Consider the following 23,416-nt stretch of genomic DNA (forward strand, 5'->3'; position numbering starts at 1 on the left):
GCTCTGCCCAGTTCATTTCTTCCTCCCTCCTATCCCCTGAAAATCACTAATCTTTTCACTGTCTTCATAGCTTTGCCTTTTCCAGAAGGTCATGTAGTTGGACTCATACAGTATATTGCCTTTTCAGATTGGCTTCTTTCCTTAGTACTTTGCATTTAAGTTTCCTCCATGCTGTTTCATGGCTTGATAGCTCATCTCTTTGTAGCGCTGGATAATATTCCATTGTCTGGATGTATCACTGTTTATCCACCCACTTACTGAAAAACATCTTGGTTGGGTCCAAGTTTTGGCAATTATGAATAAAGTTACTATGAACATCTTTGTGTATGTTTTTGTGTAAACATAAGTTTTCAATTCATTTGGGTTAATACTAAGGAATGTAATTGCTGGATCATATGGTAAGAGTATGTTTACTTTTGTAAGAGCCTGCCAAACTGCTTTCCAAAGTGGCTGTACTAGTTTGTATTCTCATCAGCAATGAATGGGAGTTCCTGTTGCTCCACAATCTTGACAGCACTTGGTGTTGTCAGTGTTTTGGATTTTCGCCACTCTCATAGGTATATAGTGGTATTTCATTGTTTTAATTTGCAGTTCCCTAATGACATAGGATGTTGAAGATCTTTTCATATGTTTACTTGGCATCTATATATCTTATTTGGTGGGGTATTTGTTCAGGTTTTTTGCTCATTTTTAAATCAGATTTTTTATTTTCTTATTTTTGAGTTTTAAGAGTGCTCTGTATATTTTGGATAACAGTCCTTTGCCAGGTGTACTTTCCGCAAACACTTTCTCCCAGTCTATGGCTTGTCTTCTTGTTCTCCTGGCTTTTTTTTTTTTTTCTCCTTCAACCTCTTCCTTTTTTTATATAATGTTGCCTCTTCTACTTCATTATTTTTCACATCAAGCTCCATTCTGGGAGGGCTGCTTTCTTGGTGCACACACTCTGGGCATAGGCTGGTGCTCTCAGGTTCAGATAAGTATTTTTAATAATCCTTGCAGACATTTTTTTTTGAGACAGAGTCTTGCTCTGGTGCCCACCCTGGACTGCAGTGGCACAATCTTGGCTCACTACAGCCTCCGCTTCCCGGGTTCAAGTGATTCTTGTGCCTCAGCCTCCTGAGTAGCTGGGATTACAGGCACCTGCCACGATGCCCAGCTAATTTTTTGTATTTTTGTAGAGATGAAGTTTCACCATGTTGACCAGGCTGGTCTCGAACACCTGACCTGAGGTGATCTGCCCACCTCAGCCTCCCAAAGTGCTGGGATTACAGGTGTGAGCCACCACTCCCAGCCCATGTAGACATTCTGAACTTAAGGCTTTGAAAGACAAGAGGAAGGTTGGTTAAAAGCTCTGACTCTATACTATGGAATGAATTATGTACAGTTATAGCTTAGCTATAACTCTGTACTGTGTATAGAGATAATAATTTTCAGGCATAATTAATTGTGACTCTTTTTCAAAAAATTTTTTTTATTCTTATTTATTTATTTTTGTAGAGATGGGGTCTGACCATGTGGCCCTGGCTGGTCTTGAAGTCCTGGGCTCAAGGGATCCTCCCACCTCAGCCTCTCGAAGTGCTGGGATTATAGGCGTGAGCCATCAGCTCAAATAATCTCCAGCTTAAATGATATGTTTTTGATCATCTATTTTCTACTGACTCCAATAAAATATAAGTGCTAGGATAATACGGACTTTGTTTTGTTCACCAATGCAAGCCCCAAACAGTGTCTGGCACATAGTAGGCTGTCTATTCACCTATGATGAAGAACTTGAATGCATTTATGAATAAATTACTCTGGGATCCTGTATCCTTCAGATACTGGTGAGACCCTATGGCAGCTGTGGCTATGGGAAGTATCTGCCTTGGTTCTGGGCTATTCTCTTCTCTGCTTGTCTGCTTGCCTATGTATACTGTGCCAAGTGATGACTGCATTACTTTCTACTGTTGGAAATGGGAACCCTAATTGCAAGGAATCGTTGGTTCCCCTGTCTAAAATTGCTCAGAGTGCAGATTTGAAGTACAGAGTATCCAAGAACTGTACTTTTATGGCTCTGATTATAATATATGTGACTCTAATTCTGCAAAATCCTTGCCATAGCTGCCAGGAAACGCTCCTGAAAGCTGCCATCGAGTGCCTTCTGCAAGCACTGCGGCTGCTGGAAGAGTTTCAGGAGGAAGAGAACAACTTCAAATTTTGGGCTACCTGGAAGATTCTCCATCTTCCTCCCTCTACTCAGGAGACTTCTCCATTGTCACCTTGGCTACTATAACTAGCTGAGTGAAAATAAAGACATTGCCCTGCTGGGGTTGCTATGTATCCAGGCCAGGTGTATACTTGGCATATTAGGTGGTCACATAGTAGAAGAGAGTACATTCTAATAGATTGATTAAGTCTCATTATTTCAGGTCAATAATTAGGAAATGTGTATCTAAAATTACATTATACCAAAGAAGATACGCAAGTGGTCAATAAACACATGAAAAGATGCTCACCATCACTAATCATTAGGGAAATGCAAATCAAACCCACAGTGAGATACCACTTCACACCCATTAGAATGACTGTTATTAAAAAAAGAAGAAGAAAAAAAACAGCGTTTCCAAGGATGTGGGGAAATTGAAACCCTTGTGTGTTACTGGTGTGAATGTAAAACAGTATAGTCACTGTGGAAAACAGTATGACAGTTCCTAAGAAAATTAAACATAGAATTATATGATCTAGGAATTCCATGTCTGGGCATATATGTTAAAAAAAAAAAAAAGAGAGATACAAACAGATATATGGTTTTTTTTCTTTTTTTTTTTTTTAACTATTATGTATGTATGTATGGATGTATAGATATATGTATTTTGAGACAGGGTCTCACACTGTCACCCAGGCTGGAGTGCAATGGCACAATCACAACTCACTGCAGGCTTGATTTCATGGGCTCAAGTGACCCTCCCACCTCAGCACCCACCCCCAACCCTGAGTAGCTGAGACTACAGGTGCACACCTCTATGCACAGCTAATTTTTGCATTTTGTGTAGAGATAGGGTTTTGCCACGTTGCCTAGGCTGATCTTGAACTCCTGGGTTCAAGTGATCCATCCACATTGGCCTCTGAAAGTGCTGGGATTACAGGCATGAGCCACTGTGTCCAGCTTAACTTTTATTTTAGGTTCAGGGGGTTACATGCGCAGATTTGTTATGTGGGTAAATTGCCTATCCCTGAGGTTTGGTGTAGGAATGATTCTGTCACCCAAGTAGTGTGCATAGTATCCAATAGGTAGTTTTTCAATCTCCTACTGTGCCCTCCTCCACAAGTAATGTTGTATTGGACCGAGCGTGATGGAGATGAAAAGGTTTCGGACATTCCAAGGTCCAGGGGATTCTGTGATTCACCGCCTGGGTGGAGACGAGGGTGGGGGTCTCCGGACATTCCAAGGGCCAGGGGACTTTTGTCATTCTGTTTGTTACTTCAGTGGTTTACAGAAGTCAAGATAAGCATTTGTTTACACACAGATCTTAGTTATCCTGGGCTGCTTATTTTAGTTATTACTAAATAACTAAAGCAAAGGCTAGCAATTCTGGCACAATATCACAGTAATACCCAGTATCTGTTGTTCCATCTTTATGTCCATGTGTGCTCAATGTTTACCTCTCACTTATAAGTGAGAACATATGGTATTTGGTTTTCTGTTCCTGCATCAGTTCACTTAGGATAATGGCCGCTAGCTGCGTCCGTGTTTCTGCAAAGGACATTACTTCATTCTTTTTTATGGTGCATAGTGTTTCATGGTATATATGAACCACATTTTCCTCATCTGATCCACCACAAACAGATATTTGTGTACCAATATTCATAGTAGCATTATTCACAGTAGCAAAAATATGTAATCAACCCAAATGTCCATGAATGAACAAGAAGAAAGAATAAATCAAATGGGATGTATACATGCAAAGGAATATTATTCAGCCTTAAGGAATACAATTCTGAAATATGCTACGACCTGGATGAACCCTAAAGATACTATGCTAAGTGAAATAAGATAGTTATAAAGGACAAATACTGTATGATTCTACCTATATAAGGCACCTAGAATAATCAGATGTCTTTCTTCACAGGTACAGAAAGTAGAACAGTGGTTTAGGTGCTGGGGGCAAGGGCAATGAGGAGGAATACCTGCGTACAGAGTTTCAAAATGGGTTGATGAAAAAGTTTTGGAGGTGGACAGTAGTGAGGGCTGTACAATGGTATGAATGCACTTAATGCCACTGAACAGCAGGCTTTAAATGGCTAAAGTGGTAAATTTTATGTACATTTCACTAAAATAAAACACCTCTAAAATTACATTATATACATTTGGATCTGACTAATCTATCTCCTTTTAACAATGTACATGAAAAGAAGTAACAATAGTAGTAAATGCTTAGACTTAATTCTTCCTAAGTGCTTTGTATATATTCATTTAATCCTTCCAACACCAATAATGAGTCAGCTTCTGTTATGTTCCCCAAACTTATAGCTAAGGAGACAGAGAAAGATCAGGTGAGTTGCCAAGGATCACACAGCTGATAAGTGGTGAAGCCAACTCAAACCCAGGCCGCATAGCGAGACTGTCCCTGCGTCCACTGCGGCATGCTGCCTCTCTGATCCTGTAATGCACAAACATGAGTGCAAGTGGGGCAGCTCACTGAATGTGATCTGCTGTTCTGCTGCACTGCAGCTCATTCATGTCTGGAGTTGACAAGCTCTGGCTTGGAGGCCTGCAGCCTCTGAGCAGCGAGCAGTATTCTAAACTCTCTCCAGGACTGGGCTCGCAGATTGTTAAACACTGATGTGCACTTCACATGGGACTCCTCTGGGATATGGGTAATTTAAATTATGACATGAGCATTTCATTTTGTATTGGCTGGTACACAGTAAATGGAGCAAGCGGGAGCCAGCTGATTTCCAGAGAGACAGAAAACTTGAAAATCACAACTGAGAGTCATTTATGCCTTCCACTCCACAGAATTCTCTCAGTGAAGTACAGAAATCAGACTGACATGCGATGTCCAGCCCCTCCATCCCTGGAGGATGCAGCACTCCAGAAAGGCAATCAGGGATAAGGAGGAGGGGCCCGGATCTGCCCTGGAAATTAGGCATGAGGAGTCATGGTCCCTGCTGTGCTTTGCCATGATTTCAGGATCTCTCATTCCAGTCAACTGAGAGGTGGAGAACTGGATCCAATCATCACACGCAGTTACCTCATCCTATCGAGCCATTATCCGTGAAACTTCATTTTTTGTTGTTGCTATTGTGAAAATACTAAGGGCTGACATGGAGAGCTGAGTAATGCCAGGCATATTGTACTAAACACTTATGCATCTTACATCATTTCCACCCCACCACAACCATCTGAGGGAGGGATGGTTCTTACCTTCATTTTACAGGCTGGGAGGCCCAGAAAGGTTAAGAAACTGCCCAAGTTCACACACACAGACAGAGCCAGGATTCAACTCTGAGTCTTTTTGAATCTGTTGCCTATACTCCTAACTGCCAAGTTATGCTTTTTGGTATAAAAGAAGAATGTATTTACATTAATTCTCTGACAGATGGAGAGAAAAAGAGGTAGGATTCTTTAAGGTTGAAAAGGCTGTTTTGTAGGTCAGAACAGTAAACCACCGGCAGCTTCAGAGGTCAGTCTAATCATTTGTAACTGAGCAACTGATGAATTTTCTCTTTCATAGCCTGAAGAGGGTAATGGGACTAATACACATGAAATTCGGAATTGCTGTTAAGTTTTGTCATCATCCTGAAAACAAAAGTGTCCCTTGAAAGCTGGGTTGGATCCCTGGGGTCACCCTTCTCTGTATAGTCTTGATAGGAAAGCAAGTCCCTAGGGTAGGGCAGGGCTACCGAGGAGACCTCAGGCCTCCGTCCAGCATATATGAACAAAAAAAACCATGCTCTTGATACTGCTTTTTTGGGGAGGTGATAGGACCAGTGTATCCTGGAATGCTTCAGGTTTGTCAGTGTCTCTCCTCTCCAAACAGCAAGTCTTTGCATTATCTGATGTCTGAAAAGTTGCCTCTGTATATCTCTTTACTTCATTATCCTATAGTGTCAATTATATTGTTAAGACACGTATTCTATGTGTGTCTGTGCATGTGTGTACATACATAGTCACGTACCACATAATGACATCTTGGTCAATGGCAGACCACGTATTGGTCCCATAAGATTATAATACCGTATTTCTACTGTACCTTTTCTATGTTTAGATACGCGAATACTTACCATTGTGTTTCAATTGCCTACAGTATTCAGTACAGTAACGTGCTGTTTGGGTGTGTAGCTTTGAACATAGCATTAGGCCATACCGCATAGCTTAGGTGTAGAAGTCGTACCCTCCAGGTTTGTATAGGTACACTCTAATGTTTCCACAATGAAGAAACCATTAGCCAGGCATGGTGGCATGTAATCCCAGCTACTCAAGAGGCTGATGTGGAGGATTGCTTGAGCCTGGGAGGTTGAGGTTGCAGTGAGTCATGGTCGCATCACTGCACCCCAGTCTGGGTGACAGAGCAAGACCTCATCTCAAAACCAAAAAGAAGAAATCACCTAATGGCATATTTCTCAGAACGTATCCCTATTGTTAAGTAATGAACGTATATCTAGTTATTGTTAACTAAATAAAACTCTGTTGCTTTCAAAGCAGAGCATTTCTATCTTCCTTCTCATTTTTACAAAAACAGGTTAAAGTAAGTTTTTATAATACATTAAAAGATTAAAGTTTTTTCACAGGTGGAATGGAAAGTAAAATTTTTTTTTAATTTTAAAAAGATTAAAGTTTTTAAAGGAAGGAAAAATATTTTATATTGATCTATCAAATGGGAAAAGGAAGGAAATTTCCTTTTAAAAAAATTTTTTTTTAAAGACGGGGTTTCACCATATTGGTCAGGCTGGTCTCGAACTTCTGACCTTAGGTGATCCACCAGCCTCAGCCTCCTAAAGTGCTGGGATTACAGGTGTGAGCCACTGCGCCCGGCAAAGGAAGGAAATTCTGACACATACTACAACATGGGCAAAGCTTGAGGACGTTGTGCTAAGTGAAATAAGCCAATCACAGAAGGACAAACACTGTGTTATTTCCCTTATATGAGTAGTCAAACCTACAGAAAGTAGAGCGCTGAATGTCAGGGCCCAGGGGTTGTGAAAAGAGTGAGAAATGAAGGGTTTTTATTTGGTCAGGCATGGTGGCTCATGTATGTAATCCCAGCACTTTGGGAGGCTGAGGCAACAGGATCACTTGAGCCCAGGAGTTCGAGGTCAGCCAGGGCAACATAATGAGAACCTGTCTTTAAGATAAATAAATAGGAAAAAAAAATATTAAAAAGAGTTCTTGTTCAATGAGTACAGAGTTTGAGTTTTGCAAAATTGAGTTTTGCAAGATGAAAAGGCTCTGGAGATTGGTTGTACAGCAATATAAATATACTTAACACTACTGAGTAGTATGCCTAAAAGTGGTAAAGATGGTAAATTTTATGTTATGAGTATTTTACCACAATTTAAAAAAATTTAAATGAAAAGAAGTACAGCTTTCCCAAGATTTCTTATTATATGGGAAGAGATGTAGATGGTCTATGAAAATAATTTTAGAATTCCAAAACCAAAGTGAAGACCTTCTAAGATAGAGATTTATTCCTCTTTTTAAACAATTAATCTTTGAAAATAAGGCCTTTTTTTGTTTTTTTGTTTTTTGCTGGAATCCCACTCTGTCGCCCAGGCTGTAGTACAATGGCACGATCTTGGCTCACTGTAACCTCTGCCTCCTGGGTACAAGCAGCTCTCCTGTCTCAGCCTCCTAAATAGCTGGGACCCAGTCACACCACCCTGCCCAGCTAATCTTTTGTGTTTTTAATAGAGATGGGTTTTCACCATGTTGGTCAGGCTGGTCTCGAACTCCTAACCTCATGATCTGCCCACCTTGGCCTCCCAAAGTTCTGGGATTTCAGACGTGAGCCACTGCACCTGGCCAAAGGGACTCTTTAAATAGAAAAAGCTAATTGATACTTTTTCTTTCTTTTAATGTCAGAAATATGACAATTTACCCATAAACATTTATAGGATTTTAATGCCTTACTTGTAAGCTCCTTCCAGAACAAATAAACATGTAGCTTTAAAAATATACTGACAGGAGGCCAGGCGTGGTGGCTCACGCCTGTAATCCCAGCACTTTGGGAGGCCGAGGCGGGTGGATCACGAGGTCAAGAGATCAAGACCATCCTGGTCAACATGGTGAAACCCCGTCTCTACTAAAAATACAAAAACATTAGCTGGGCATGGTGGCGCGCGCCTGTAGTCCCAGCTACTCAGGAGGCTGAGGCAGGAGAATTGCCTGAGCTCAGGAGGCGGAGGCTGCAGTGAGCCAAGATCGCGCCATTGCACTCCAGCCTGGGTAACAAGAGCGAAACTCTGTCTCAAAAATTAAAAAAAAAAATATATATATATATATACTGACAGGAATTCCTAGGCAAGTCCTAGTTCTGGGCTGGGCTTAGAGCCAGTGGACTAGGGCAGTATGTGACCTAGGGAGACACCAGCTGGGGTGGCTGAGGAAGTGATTGTGCCACCCCTCTTTTAACCCCAGGCGGTACAGGTTGCAACAAAGAAAGTGACTCCTTCCTTCTGCTTTAGAGGAGAGAGAAGAATAAAGAGAACTTCGTCTTGTCTCTTGGATACCAGCTCAGCTATAATAGAATAGGGCACTGGGCAGAGTTGTGAGACCCCCATTCCAGGCCTTACCTCCCAGATAGTTTCTGTACATACCCTGGGCCAGAAGGGAGCTCACTGCCTTGAAGGGAAAGACCCAGTTCTGGCAGCATTCTGTACCTATCGACCAAAGAGCCCTTGGGCACTGAATAACCAACTGAAATACCCAGGAACTACTCCCTGGGCCTTGAGTGAGCCTGTGAGATGTGCTGGCTTCAGGTGAGACTCAGCACGTTCCCAGCTGTCATAGCTATGATGAAAGACTCCTTCTGCTTGAGAAAAGCAGAGGGAAAAGTAAAGGGGACTTTGTGTTGCACCTTAGGTACCAGCTTGGCCAAAAGAGGGTAGAGCAACAAGCAGGTTCTTGGGGTCCCCGAGTCCTGGCCTAGGCTCTTGGACAGCATTTCTGGACCTTCCCTGGCTCACAGGGGGACCCATCGCTCTGCAGGGTGAGTCCCTTTCCTGCCAGCATTCACCACAAGCTGACTGAAGAGCCCTTGGACTTTTAAGTGAACATTGATGGTGGCCTGGCAGAACTTTCCAAGGGCTAGTGGTGATGATGGCCACTGGAAGAGGCTCCTTTGCCTGTGGAAACAGGAGGGAAGAGCAGGAAGAATTGGTCTTGCGGTTTGAGGGCCAGCTTAGCCACTAATGGAACATCAGGTAGATTTTGAAGGTTTTTGACTCTAATCCATGGTAACATCTCTGGACCCTCCTGGAGCCAGGAGGAAGTCCTGCCCTAAAGGGAAGGACACAAACTTGACTGGCTTCCCCACCTGCCGACTATAGATCCCTAGGGCCTTAAGCAAACATAGGCAATAGACAGGTCGTGGTTACAGTGAACCTTGGGTGAGATCCAGTGCTAAACTGGCTTCAGGTCTGATCCAGTGCAGTCCCAGTGGTGGTGGCCACAGTGGTACTTGTGTCACCCCACTCAGCTGTCAGGTCCAGGCAGCTCAGCACAGAAAAAGAGACTCCATTTGTTTGGGAGGAAGTAAGAGAACAAAAACCTCTGCCTAGTAATCCAGAGATTTCTTCCAGGTCTTATCCAAGACCACCAACACAGTACCTTTATGAGTCTGTGAGAACCATAGCATTATTGGGCTTGGGCCTAAGTCTTTTGAATACCTGGAACGCCTTTCCAAGAAAGACAGGCACAAACAAGACTGTGAAGACTATAATAAATACCTAACTCTTTAATGCCCAGATACCAAAGAACATCCACAAGCATCAAGACCATCCAGTAAAATATGACCTCGCCAAACAAACTAAGTAAGACACCAGGGACCAGTCCTGGAGAAACAGAGATATGTGACGTTTCAGACAGAGAATTCAAAATAGCTGTTTTGAGGAAATTCAAAGAAATTCAAGATAACACAGAGAAGGAATTCAGAATTCTATCAGATAAACTTAACAAAGAGATTGAAATAATAAAAAAAGAATCAAGCAAAAATTCTAGAGTCGAAAAATGCAGCTGACACATTGAAGAATATATCAGTCCCTAAATAGCAGAACTGATCAAGCGGAAGAATGAATTGTTCCAGGTATGGTGGCTCATGCCTGGCATCCTGGCACTTTGGGAGGCCTGGAGCTCAGGAGTTTGAGATCAGCCTGGGGAACATAGCAAGACTCTATCCATATATATATGGATATATATATATATATGTGTGTGTATATATATATATATATATATACATACATACAGACACATACACACACACAAATATATATACACACTATATATATATATATACACATATTTCATATATATACATTTGAAATCTTGTAGGCATGCTTCATTATTTTTTATTCTTTTGTCTCTTCCTGACTGCATTTTCAAATAGCCTGTCTTCAAGTTCACTAATTCCAAAGGCCCAATATCGCTGATAAAAATTTTGATGCAAAAATGCTAGCAAACCAAATTCAACAACACATTAAAAAGATCATTCATCATGGCCAAGTGGGATTTATCCAGGGATGCAAGGATGTTTCAGCATATGCAAATCAATCAATGTGATACATCATATCAGCAGAATGAATGACATAAATCATGTGATCCTTTCAAGTGATGCTGAAAAAACATGATAAAATTCAGCATCGCTTCATGATAAAAATCCTCCACAAACTTGGCTTAGAAGGTACATACCTCAACATAATAAAAGCCAACGACAACAGACCCGCAGCTATATAATGAATGGAGAAAACTGAAAGTCTTTCCTCCAAGATCTGGAACATGACAAAGATGCTCACTTTCACCATTATTTGGTAAAGTACTAGAAGTCCTAGCTAGAGCAATCTGACAAGAGAAAGAAATAAAGGGCATCCAAATTGGAAAGGAAGAAATCAAATTATCCTGGTTTTCAGATCATATGATCTTATATTTGGAAAATCTAGTTTCCACCAAAAAAGCTATCAGAACTGACAAACTTAGTAAAGTTGCAGGATACAAAATCAGCATACAATCCTACACTGAACACATTGGATTCTGACAAAATAATTGTAATATATAATAAAACATTTTAAAAGTGAGAATAATAAATAAGAAATGAGGACTTCTATTCTGACAGCATGGTTGATTAGACAGCCTAAGCAACACTCACATGAGAACAACCACAAATGCTAGATAAAATATGAAACATTTTGGCCTGGTGCGGTGGCTCATGCCTATAATCCCAGCACTTTGGGAGGCTGAGGTGGGTGGATCACGAGGTCAAGATATCGAGACTGTCCTGGTCAACATGGTGAAACCCCGTCTCTACCAAAAATACAAAAATTAGCTGGGCATGGTGGTGCACACCTGTAGTCCCTGCTACTCAGGAGGCTGAGGTAGGAGAATGGCTTGAACCCAGGAGGCGGAGGTTGCGGTGAGCCGAGATCGCGCCATTGCACTCCAGCCTGGGTAACAAGAGTGAAACTCCGTCTCAAAAAAAAAAAAAAGGCCAAAATACAAAACATTTTTCAATGTGTTGTTAAGCTGGCAAGACTGTAAGGCATTTCTGAAGCCAAAAACAAAGGGAAAGAGAATCAGGAAGGTGAGTAGAGCAATTTTCATCTCAAGGACAACTGCTGAATCTTGCTGACTATAGGCTTCACATTTGACAGCCACACAGGCATGGGACAGGAGATGAAACCCAGCGCCCAGTAAAAGTAGAGAGTTTAATGGGTGCTGCTTGCAAAAATGTTGGACCAAAAAAAAAAACCAAAAAAAAAAAACAACTGTATTTTTAGTTTAAGGGTGAACTAGACATACCTGCTTCACACACACAAAAAAAGGACAATTAAAAAAAACTTGTCTGCCTCCAGTATGAAAGAAGAATAAAATTGCAAATCAACAGGAAGTTAAAAAAAAAAAATTGGTGGGGGGGCCCAAATCACTAAGCTAAAGGGAAAAGTCAAGCTGGGAACTGCTTAGGACCAACCTGCCTCCCATTCTGTTCTAAGTCACCCCTCCCTCTGCTCACTGAGATAAAAGTACATCTGATTGCCTCCTTTGGAGGCAAACTAAAAAAATACCTCTGTTCTCAGGCAACTCCCAAAAATGCAACCATTTGTCCCTTATTTACCTACGACCTGGAAGCCTCCTCCCAGCTTTCAGTCTTTCTGCCTTTGCTTCAAGCTGTCCCGCCTTTCTAGAGCAATCCAATGTTCATCTTTCATATGTTGATTGATGTCTCATGTCTCCCCAGAGTGTATAAAACCAAACTATGCTCCGACCACTTGGACACATGTCTGAGGCTATGTTGTGGGCACGTATCTTCAAACCTGGCAAAATAAACTTTCTAAATTAACTAAGACCTGTCTCAGATTTTGGGGGTTCACACCAGGTTGATGCTAGGTGGAAAAGGAAAAAAATTTCTCCCTGAGAATCACAATCACAGGCCAATCTTCATATGATTTTTCAGAATATCATATGATATTTATATAATAAATAAATTATGTTTATTTATTTATTTTTATTTTTGAGATGGAGTCTCACTCTGTTGCCCAGGCTGGAGTGCAGTGGTGTGATCTTGGCTTACTACAACCTCTGCCTCCTAGGTTCAAGCGATTTTCCTGCCTCAGCCTCCCAAGTAGCTGGGATTACAGGCACACACCACCACACCTGGCCAATTTTTTATATTTTTGGTGGAGATGGGGTTTCGCCATGTTGGCTAGGCTGGTCTCAAACTCCTGACCTCAAGTGATCTGCCCACCTTGGCCTTCCAAAGTGCTGGGCTTATGGGCACGAGTCACTGTGCCCAGCCTTTTCAGCCTAAATTAATACCACCTACATGTCCTGAAAACCTCAAGTCAATTTTTAAAAGTGATCTTGGCTACTAAGTGCACGAAACGCTTGGAAGAAGCAAATATAAATATTCTCTTAAGAACCTACTTTTAACCCAAACTGAAAGAATTTCCACTGAAGAGATTCCAAGTAATATAAATTTGTAGTAAAACAAACAAAATTACAACACAACAAAACAAAACACAGGAAGCAAATCACCATGATCAAGAGCCAGTCCAAACAACAGAATATTACACCAAACCTGTAAATATTTCACTTGTTGCTATTATCAGATATGGATCCTATCCTATCCTGCTCTATTCTATTCTTACTTAAAACATTTAAAGAAATTAAAACTTCTAGAAATAACAAAATTGAAATTAAAAATTCAACTTCATGTTGCAGAAGAGAAACTTGGAGCTGAAAAATTTAGCCAGGAGGCAGCAATGAAAGGCAGAAATATGGGAAATATGAATGAGATGGTAAGAAACTTAAAGTGAAAAAATCTAACCAGTGCCTAATGGGAGTTCCCAAAAGGAAATAAGAGAGGAAATAAAGCTGTGCCAATATTTGAGAAGTTAATGGCTGAGAATTTTCCAGAAGTGATGAAAAACACCGATCCTCAAATTCAGGATGTCTGATATATCCCAAGTAGCATCAATAAAAAGAAATCCACATCATAGGATGTGACTTTCATACAGTGAAATTGTAAAGCAACAACAACAGAGAAGAGGCACGAAAAGCACCCGGAGCAAAGACAGATTACTTACAAGGGATGGTTAATGGCTAAATTCTCAGCAGAAAACAATAACTGTCACTCTAAAACTCTTTATCTTGTGAAACGATTTTTCAAGAATGAAGAAAAAAAGACATTTTCATATAAATGAAAACTATATGAGCTTACTACCAAGACTCTTGTACCGAAGGGAATTCTAAAGGATATCATTGCCGCCCAGATTCAAATGATTCTTCTGCCTCAGTCTCCTGAGTAGCTGGGATGCTGGGATTACAGGTGCACACCACCACGTCCGGCTAATTTTTTATATTAGCCGGATCAGATTGTATCTCCAGATCAGAGGTCTGAGATACAAGAAGGAATCATAAGCAAAGAAATAGAAATGTATGTGGGTCAATCTGAATAACATTAACTATAAAACTAGGATATTATTTGTGGAGCTAAAAAGGAACTAAATTACAAGCTATCTAAGGTCTTTGTATTGTTTCGATGGATTTCTATTAAAAACAGATATATCACGGCCGGGCGCCGTGGCTCACGCCTGTAATCCCAGTACTTTGGGAGGCCGAGGCGGGTGGATCACGAGGTCAAGAGATCGAGACCATCCTGGTCAGCATGGTGAAACCCTGTCTCTACTAAAAATACAAAAAATCAGCTGGGCATGGTGGCGCATGCCTGTAATCCCAGCTACTCAGGAGGCTGAGGCAGGAGAATTGCCTGAACCCAGGAGGCAGAGGTTGCGGTGAGCCGAGATTGTGCCATTGCACTCCAGCCTGGGTAATAAGAGTGAAACTCCGTCTCAAAAAAAAAAAAAAAAAAAAAAAAACAGATGTATCTGTATGTATATCTATGTATCTGTTCCTTATTCCTCTCGAGTAAGGATATGGAGGCAGAAACAGAGGGAACTCACTTAGTTCAAAAAAAAGGCAAGAAAGGAGAAAACAGAAAAAGTGTGACAGATAAGAAGTGACAGTGGTATACAGGCTGATACCATCCAGAAAGTGGGTGGTATCCAGGCTGGAAGGTGCTGAGATTTGGCTACCTGGGGCCAGTGGGGAGGGGAAGCTGAGCTTCAGCACAGTCCTGAAAACTAGGAATAGTTCCCTACTGAAACACCACTCCTGCCTCAGGGGCTGGCTTGGCAAGAGTGTAGTGATCCAGGGCACAGTGCCCGAACAACCAGCACGCTCCAGCATGTCTGGATATCATGAGTCCCAGAAGACCCAGTGCATACTGGCATCTGCTTCAAGAGAGCTGTTGCTGTTAGGCAGGACTGCGCTGGAGGTGGAGTGGGGGTTGCAGAGAGCTTGAGGAGGGAAGCTGGCTGCAGCTGTTTCTGGGCTTCCACCATCCCAGGGTTCAGAGAGGGCCATTGTGCTGCAGGCAGACAGCAGTGTGACAGAGCAGGGTACCTGGGCGGGAGCCAACGGGAGAATCCAGTCTGGTTGACGGTGCAGAATGTTTGAGGAGCCCTACAAGACCCAGTCTGGGGGTTTGGTCCCTGGTTTCCAGGTACTGAGGAAGATTGAGACAGAGGAGGAAGGCTAAAAGAAGATCATTCTTCTAGCCTCACCTCTCCTTTCCAATTACTCTCCCTCTAGGTCAGAAGCATTTCAATTTGCTTTTTCTACTGGTAAATCAACATGCACAGATCTTCAGTTTTCAGAAATTGCCCCTGCCTTTTCATTACAATTCTAGGTACAAATTCATGTCTCAATAAGGTTGTAAGTAGGCAACAAAACCCCATCAGCCGTAAAGCTTTTTTTTGGAGACAGAGTCTTGCTTCGTCGCTCAGGCTGGAGTGCAGTGGCACAATCTTGGCTCACTGCAACCTTTGCCTCCCAGATTCAAACGATTCTTCTGCCTCAGTCCCCTGAGTAGCTGGGATTACAGGTGCACGCCACCACGTCTGGCTAATTTTTTGTATTTTAGTAGAGACGGAGTTTCACCATGTTGCCCATGCTGGTCTCGAACTCCTGAACTCAGGCAATTCGCCTGCCTCAGCCTCCTAAAGTCCTGGGATTAAAGGTGTAAGCCACTGGGGCCGGCCTTTTCATTTGTTTTTAATCAAATCTTTTCTGCAGGCAACAACCAAGTGGCAAAGTAAGTACTTTTAACACTATTTACTAACAGGCTTGCATAAATCATTACCAACCTAAAGAAATAAAACAACTGTAAAAAAGCTTTACTGGTAAAGGGGAAACAAAAATAGTGTCAGTAGAAGTTATGTTTTTCTGTAGAAATATGATACCATCTATAAGAAAGTATTAAATTCTTTTTTTTTTTTTTTTTTTGGGACGGGGATTTGGTTCTTGTTACCCAGGCTGGAGTGCAACGGCGCGATCTCGGCTCACTGCAACCTCCGCCTCCTGGGTTCAGGCAATTCTCCTGCCTCAGCCTCCTGAGTAGCTGGGATTACAGGCACACACCACCATGCCCAGCTAATTTTTTGTATTTTTAGTAGAGACGGGGTTTCACCGTGTTGACCAGGATGGTCTCGAGCTCTTGACCTCGTGATCCACCCGCCTCAGCCTCCCAAAGTGCTGGGATTACAGGCTTGAGCCACCGCGCCCGGCTTAAATTCTCAAAAAAAAAAAAAAAAAGCACTTTAGCATAGACATGGTGGCTCACGCCTTCTCCCAGCACTTTGGGAGGCCTAGGAGAGTGGATCACCTGAGGACAGGAGTTCAAGACCAGTCTGACCAACGTGGCAAAGCCCTGTCTTTACTAAAAAGACAAAGATTATCCAGCATGGTGGCGCATGCCTGTAATCCCAGCTACTCAGGAGGCTGTGGCAGGAGAATTGAACCCAGGAGGCAGAGGTTGCAGTGAGTCAAGATCTCACCACTGCACTCCAGCCTATGTGACAGAGTGAGACTCTGTCTCAAAAAAATAAAAAATAAAAAAATAAACTAGCAGTTCTGAGAGCCCCAGGAACCATTCATTTATTCAATCAACATTTACCGTGAGCCTTTTCTATGCCAGAGACTGTGCTGTTGATAAAATGAATTAAACATGAAAGAGTTATTGCTAGTAGAGGGAGAGAAATGAGTAAAGAAATAGCTAACAACAACAACAACAAATTCTAATAAAATGCTTTTGTGGATGAATGGACAAGAGCTAACATTTATTGTCAAGCACTATATAAAGTGCTCTGTATCAATGATCAATTTCAATAATCAAACTCAGTATCGATAATCAAATTTAACCTTTATGATAGGTTAAATGTAGTGAGTGCTATTATTTTCCTCATTTTATAGATGAAGAAACTGAGCTCAGAGAAAGTTTAAAGACATATCTGAGTTAGTAAGTAGGAGAGCTGGATTCAAACCAGTGACCTCTGGCAGTTGAGGAAAAGTCCATGAGAACATGACTCTCAGAAAACAATTAGTGCTTGAGTCCAGGAGTTGGAGACCAGTCTGGGCAACCTAGGAGACCCTGTCTCTACAAATAATTTAAAAAATTAGCCAGGTGTCATGGCCCACACCCGTGGTCTCAGCTACTTAGGAGGCTGAGGTGGGAGAATCACTTGAGTCTGGGAGGTCAAGGCTGCAATGAGTCATAATTACACCACTGCACTTCAGCCTGGGCAACCGAGCAAGACCCTATCCTGTAAATTAGGTATTTCCTGGTATGAAGGCTGGAGGAGATGAGTGAGGGTAGGGCAGTCCTGGAAAGAGAGAAGACAGGGCAAGGGTTTGTGAGACAGGACCCCTGGGGTCTGTTAGGGACGCAGGGAGCAGTTGGTGGAGCACTGGGTGATGGGTGGGGTAGGGAGGGGAGAGAAGGCTGGAGAAGCAGCAGGGCCCAGAGAACAGGGCCCCATATATCCTGTCAAGGAATGGCAGGTTTGTTCCATGAAAGGCACTTAAGCAGGGGAGTGACAGGATCAGATGTGCATTTCAGAAAAATTGCTCCGGCAGCAGTGTGGATTAGAGAAAAGGAGGCAGGAAACTATTTGTCTCTCTGTCTTGGGAGACCAGGAAAGTAATGCTGCTCCTGAGAATTTAGCCTGGAGAAACTCAAACATCTGTTCAAAAGCAGCAATCCTCCACTGTTTGTATTAGCAAAAAACCCTAAGTGTCCTTCAACAGAGAATAAATAAATAAATTGTAGTATAGACTCATAATAGAATACCATATGGTAGTTAACATGAATGAATTAGGGCAACGTGGCAAAACAAGAAAAAACAAAATGGAGTGAAGGAAGCAGACTGCAGGGGATATATACAGTATGATGTTACTTTAGTAAAGTTTGGAAACATACAAAGCAGCACTTTGAATTGTTGAAGAACATATAAATGTCTAGAGAAAGTATTAACATACGTAAGATTGATTAATAACAAATTCACGAGAATGCCCCAGGTAAGGGGGACTTAGGGACTAGAGAACAAGCTAGTCAAGGTAGGTTTAAATATTATATATTCTTATATAATATAAATACATATGTAGTAAATTTGTAAATAGTGGAGCTGGATTCAATCCCATGACCTTTGGCAGTTGAAATAGACATTAAATACATAAATTTATATATATTTCTTTAAATCAATTGGCAAGCATTATAAGGTTAAGATGTTGATAAAACTAATAGAACACAATTTTTTTTTTTTTTTTTTTTTTTTTTTTGAGACGGAGTTTCACTCATGCTACCCAGGCTGGAGCGCAATGGCGCGATCTCGGCTCACCGCATCCTCCGCCTCCTGGGTTCAGGCAATTCTCCTGCCTCAGCCTCCTGAGTAGCTGGGATTACAGGCACGTGCCACCATGCCCAGCTAATTTTTTGTATTTTTAGTAGAGACGGGGTTTCACCATGTTGACCAGGATGGTCTCGAACTCTTGACCTCGTGATCCACCCGCCTCAGCCTCCCAAAGTGCTGGGATTACAGGCTTGAGCCACCGCGCCCGGCTCAACTGTGTATTTGAAACAGATTAGGACATTTTAAAAAAGTGAAGCTTGGATCCAAAAGCAAAAGAACAAAGAGAAAGAAAGAAAAGAAAGCAAGCACTCTGGAAGCTATGCAGCCCAAGACAGGGAGCTGGGAGATAGACCCTGTGATGTCCTGCAAGAAGTGGCATGAACTGGTGCAGTGGCAGCAGGAAGGGGAAGCCGTGGGAAGCAGGTGGCCTGCTGGGTCATGGGAAGCAGGGGAGGCAGTGGAATCCAAATGACTCCCAGCATTTTGGTGGTGTGGCTGAGTGGGTGGACAAGCTAATCACCAAGAAAGGGAATGTAGAAGAAGTAACAGGTTTGGCTGGGGTGTGATGCACAAAGATCAGTTTCAGACTTGTTCAGTTTGATGTTCTTCCAGGAAGAAACATCCAATATGCAATATGATTTTTAGGCTGGGGTTCAAGGTCTGGGACAGAAATAGAAATTTGGTCATCACCAGCATTTGGGGGAAACCATGATAATTATGAGATTATAAGTCTGTCTTTAACAAAAATGCACATATATCCCTATGCCTAACAATTAAAATGTTTTGTTTTGCTTTTGTTTTTGTTTTTTAAAGAGACAGGGTCCCGGCCAGTCACGGTGACTCACACCTGTAATCCCAGCACTTTGGTAGGCCAAGATGGGTGGATCACCTGAGGTTGGAAGTTCAAGATCAGCCTAACCAACATGGTGAAACCCCATTTCTACTAAAAATACAAAATTAGCTGGGCGTGGTGGCGCATGCCTGTAATCCCAGCTATTCAGGAGGCTGAGGCAGGAGAATTGCTTGAACCTGGGAGGTGGAGGTTGCGGTGAGCTGATATTGTGTCATTGCACTCCAGCCTGGGCCACAAGAGCGACACTCCATCTCAAAAAAAAAAAAAAAGGGGGGGGTCTTGCTCTGTTGCCCAGGCTGGAGTGCAGTGGTGCCGTCATAGCTCCCTGCAGCCGTGGACTCCTGGGGTCAAGTGATCCTCTCACCTCAGCCTCCTGAGTGGGTGGGACTACAGGCACAAACTACCATGACTGGCTAATTTTTAAATTTTTGGTAGAGAAGGAGTCTTGCTCTGTTGTTCAGGCTGGTCTTGAACTTCTGACCTCAAGTGACCCTCCTGCCTTAACCTCCTAAAGTGCTGGAATTATGGGAATGAGCCACAGCCCCTGGCTAAAATATGTTTTAATGGAAGATGTAAGTATGTAAAATACTAATCCTGACTTTTACTCATTGTACTGGAAATTTTAAAAGTAGTAACCTGCCCCGTTGTTTATGATGTGGAGTGTTGTGTGGTCTGAAGGTATTCAATAATGCTCCACCAGCAAAAAGACATTTGCCAAATCACTAGTGGGAAACCAACCTGATGTTTCAACCCAGCTAATGCGCAGAATCACCTGGGGAATCTACAAAAAGAATGCGGAATTCAGACGGACAGAACCAGAATCCTGGGGGTGGGGCCTAGGAATCAGAATTTTGAAAAGCTCCGTGATCAGGCTGGTTGTTGGTTGGGTGTAGGAGACATAGTAACAGTTCCTGGACAGCAGTGGTCATCTGACATGGTAGGGCCTGTCTGCGTCTGTGTGATGCTCCCTGGGACCTCGGACAAGTCATTTCAACTCTTTGTGTCTTGGTTTCTTCATCCATAAAATGGGGATAAAAATAGTACCTACTCTGCCGGGCGCGGTGGCTCACGCCTGTAATCCCAGCACTTTGGGAGGCCGAGGCGGGTGGATCACGAGGTCAAGAGATCGAGACCATCCTGGTCAACATCGTGAAACCCCGTCTCTACTAAAAATACAAAAAATCAGCTGGGCATGGTGGCTTGTGCCTGTAATCCCAGCTACTCAGGAGGCTGAGGCAGGAGAATTGCCTGAACCCAGGAGGCGGAGGTTGCGGTGAGCCGAGATCGCGCCATTGCACTCCAGCCTGGGTAACAAGAGCGAAACTCCGTCCCAAAAAAAAAAAAAAAAAAAAAAAAAACAAATAGTACCTACTCTTTCCAGTCTTAACTTGCTCAGAAAAAAAAGAGAGAAAAAAATAGTACCTACTCTTGGGTTAGTTACAGGGATTAAATGACTTAATTCATGTCAAGTACTTATCATAGGGTCTGGCACAATAGTATAAACATGCCATAAAAAATAGTTACTATTTTTTATTAACATATATGCCACAAATATACTGGCAAACCATTTCTCCTACTATATTTGTTAATACAAATATTCTAATAATTTTTTTTTTTGAGATGGAGTTTTGTTCTTGTTGCCCAGGCTGGAGAGCAATGGCATGATCTTGGCTCACCAGAACTTTTGTCTCCTGGGTTCAAGCAATTCTCCTGCCTCAGCCTCCTAAGTAGCTGGGATTATAGGCATGTGCCACCAAGCCCCACTAATTTTTATATTTTTAGTAGAGATGGGATTTCACCATGTTGGCCAGGCTGGTCTCAAACTCCTGACCTCATGATCTGCCCACCTTGGCCTTCCGAAGTGCTGGGATTACAGGTGTGAGCCACCACACTCGGCCTTTAATAATATTTTTTAAAAGAATATTATTCTATACTTAAGTCCTTTGTGCTAAGATGGTCGCTTCTCCTATCTTCCAAGCCTCCTGAGGTTTTCGCCTTGCTTGTTCTATTTCTTTGGCACAGGATATTTATTCTGGAGCTACTGGAAACACAGAGGCATTTAAAAAATTTTTTTTATTATTGTACTTAAAGTTGTGGGATACATGTGCAGAACATGTAGGTTTATTACATAGGTATGCATGTGCCATGGTAGTTTGCTGCACCCATCAACCCGTCATCTACATTAGGTATTTCTCCTAATGCTATCCCTCCCCTAGCCCCCTACCCCCGACAGGCCCTGGTGTGTGATATTCTCCTCATGGAAGCATATTTTATGCCCCAACTAGCCTGTGAGAGTTTTGGCATTCAATAGAAGGTGGATTATGATTCGAATGGTTTATTACTCTCCAGGTGCCTCAGCAGATCTGATGATATTCAGAGTTTCTGGCAGCTTCAGAGGCAATATTTCACTGGTTAAGAAACGCTTCTAAGCAAATCTGTTTTGTTGGACTTCAGGCCCATGCATGCCCTAAAGACCTAATTATATGGACTTAAACTGAGTTAGAAATAACCTATTTCACACAGATTTTTGAAGGGAAGTTTTCCTGAATTATTTTGGTACACACAGAGTATTAACCCAAAAAGGTGCATAAAGATGAAAAAGAACACATGTACATTATAGACATACTCTTAACCAATCTTCCTAATCACCGCAGGCTAACCATGCACATTGGATATATTTTATGAATATCATGATGACTCATCTTGACAGAATTCCTTTCTTTGAGCTGGAGATGCAAGGTTAAAAAAAATATTTCCTCTACATTGAAAGTTACTCAGTAGTTTTAATTTCATGAGAAGCTAATAATTATAAGATTTTTACCTATTAAGTGGCTCATTAATTCTAAACGATTACTAAAGCACATTTGGAGAGCTAAGAGTAAATATAGCCAAGTGAGAGAGGGCATGAAATGATGCAACATTAAAATTTCAACACGTAATAAAAATGCTCAACCTTACTAGTCATTAGGGAAATGCAAATTAAAGCCACAGGTCTGGGCTTTAATAGAAATTTAATAGAAATGTAATAGTCATTCACTATATACTTACTAGAATGACTACAATCAGAAAAACCGACTATCAACTGTTGACAAGGATGTGGAGGAACCGGATCTCTCAAATGCTGCCGGTGAAAATGCAAAACAGTGAAACCACTGTGGAAATCAGTTTGACAGTTTCTTATAAAGTTAAACATTTGCTACTATATTCCCAGCAGTCTCTCTTTCAGGTATTTAGCCAAGAGAGATGAAAACTTAAAAACCTTTACAGCAGCTTTATTCATAATTATCCCAACCCAGAAATAACCCAAGTGTCCTTCGATGGGTGAATGAATAAATAATCTCTGGTATATCCACATGGAAGGCTGAATAATGACCCCTCAGTTAATATCATGTCCTGATATCTGGAACCTGTGAATGTCACCTTATACAGAGAAAAAAAAGAAAAAGAAAAGGATTGTAAATGTGATTAAGGATCCTGACATGGGGAGATTTCATATATCCTTATAAGTGGAAGTTAAAGGGAGATTTGACTCTATACAGACAGAAGAGGAGGCACTATGACCAGAGAGGCAAAGATTGGGGTGATGTGGCCATAAGCCAAGGAATGCTGGCAGCCATCAGTAGCTGGCAAGAAATAGATTTGCCCCTGAAGTCTCCAGAGGCCCTGCCAACACCTTGACTGTAGTCCCATAATACTGATTTTGGACGTCTGGTCTCCATAACTGTGAGAGAATGAATTTTTGTTGCTTTAAGCTATCAATGTAGTAATTTCTTATAGTAACCATAGGAAACTAATGCCCTACCCAATAGAATACTATTCAGTGATAAAAAAGAAACTGACTTTTGATATATACAGCAACATGAACGAATCTCTGATGCATTATGCTTAGTGAAAGAAACAGACTCAAGAGGTTATACACTGTATGATTTCATGTCTATAACATCCTTGAAAAGGCAAAACTATAGGAATCAAGAACAGATCTGTGGTTGCTGGGGTTAAGGTTGATTATGAAGAAGCAGCCTAAAGAAGATTTTTGGGATGACAGAACAGTTTTTGTTTTGTTTTGTTTTGTTTTGTTTTGTTTTAAGACAGAGTCTTGCTCTGTTGCCTAGGCTGGAGTGCAGT

This window comes from Sapajus apella, unplaced genomic scaffold, assembly GCF_009761245.1.
Source record: "Sapajus apella isolate SASKATOON/1434 unplaced genomic scaffold, GSC_monkey_1.0 scaffold74, whole genome shotgun sequence".
In the NCBI taxonomy this organism is placed as follows: domain Eukaryota; kingdom Metazoa; phylum Chordata; class Mammalia; order Primates; family Cebidae; genus Sapajus; species Sapajus apella.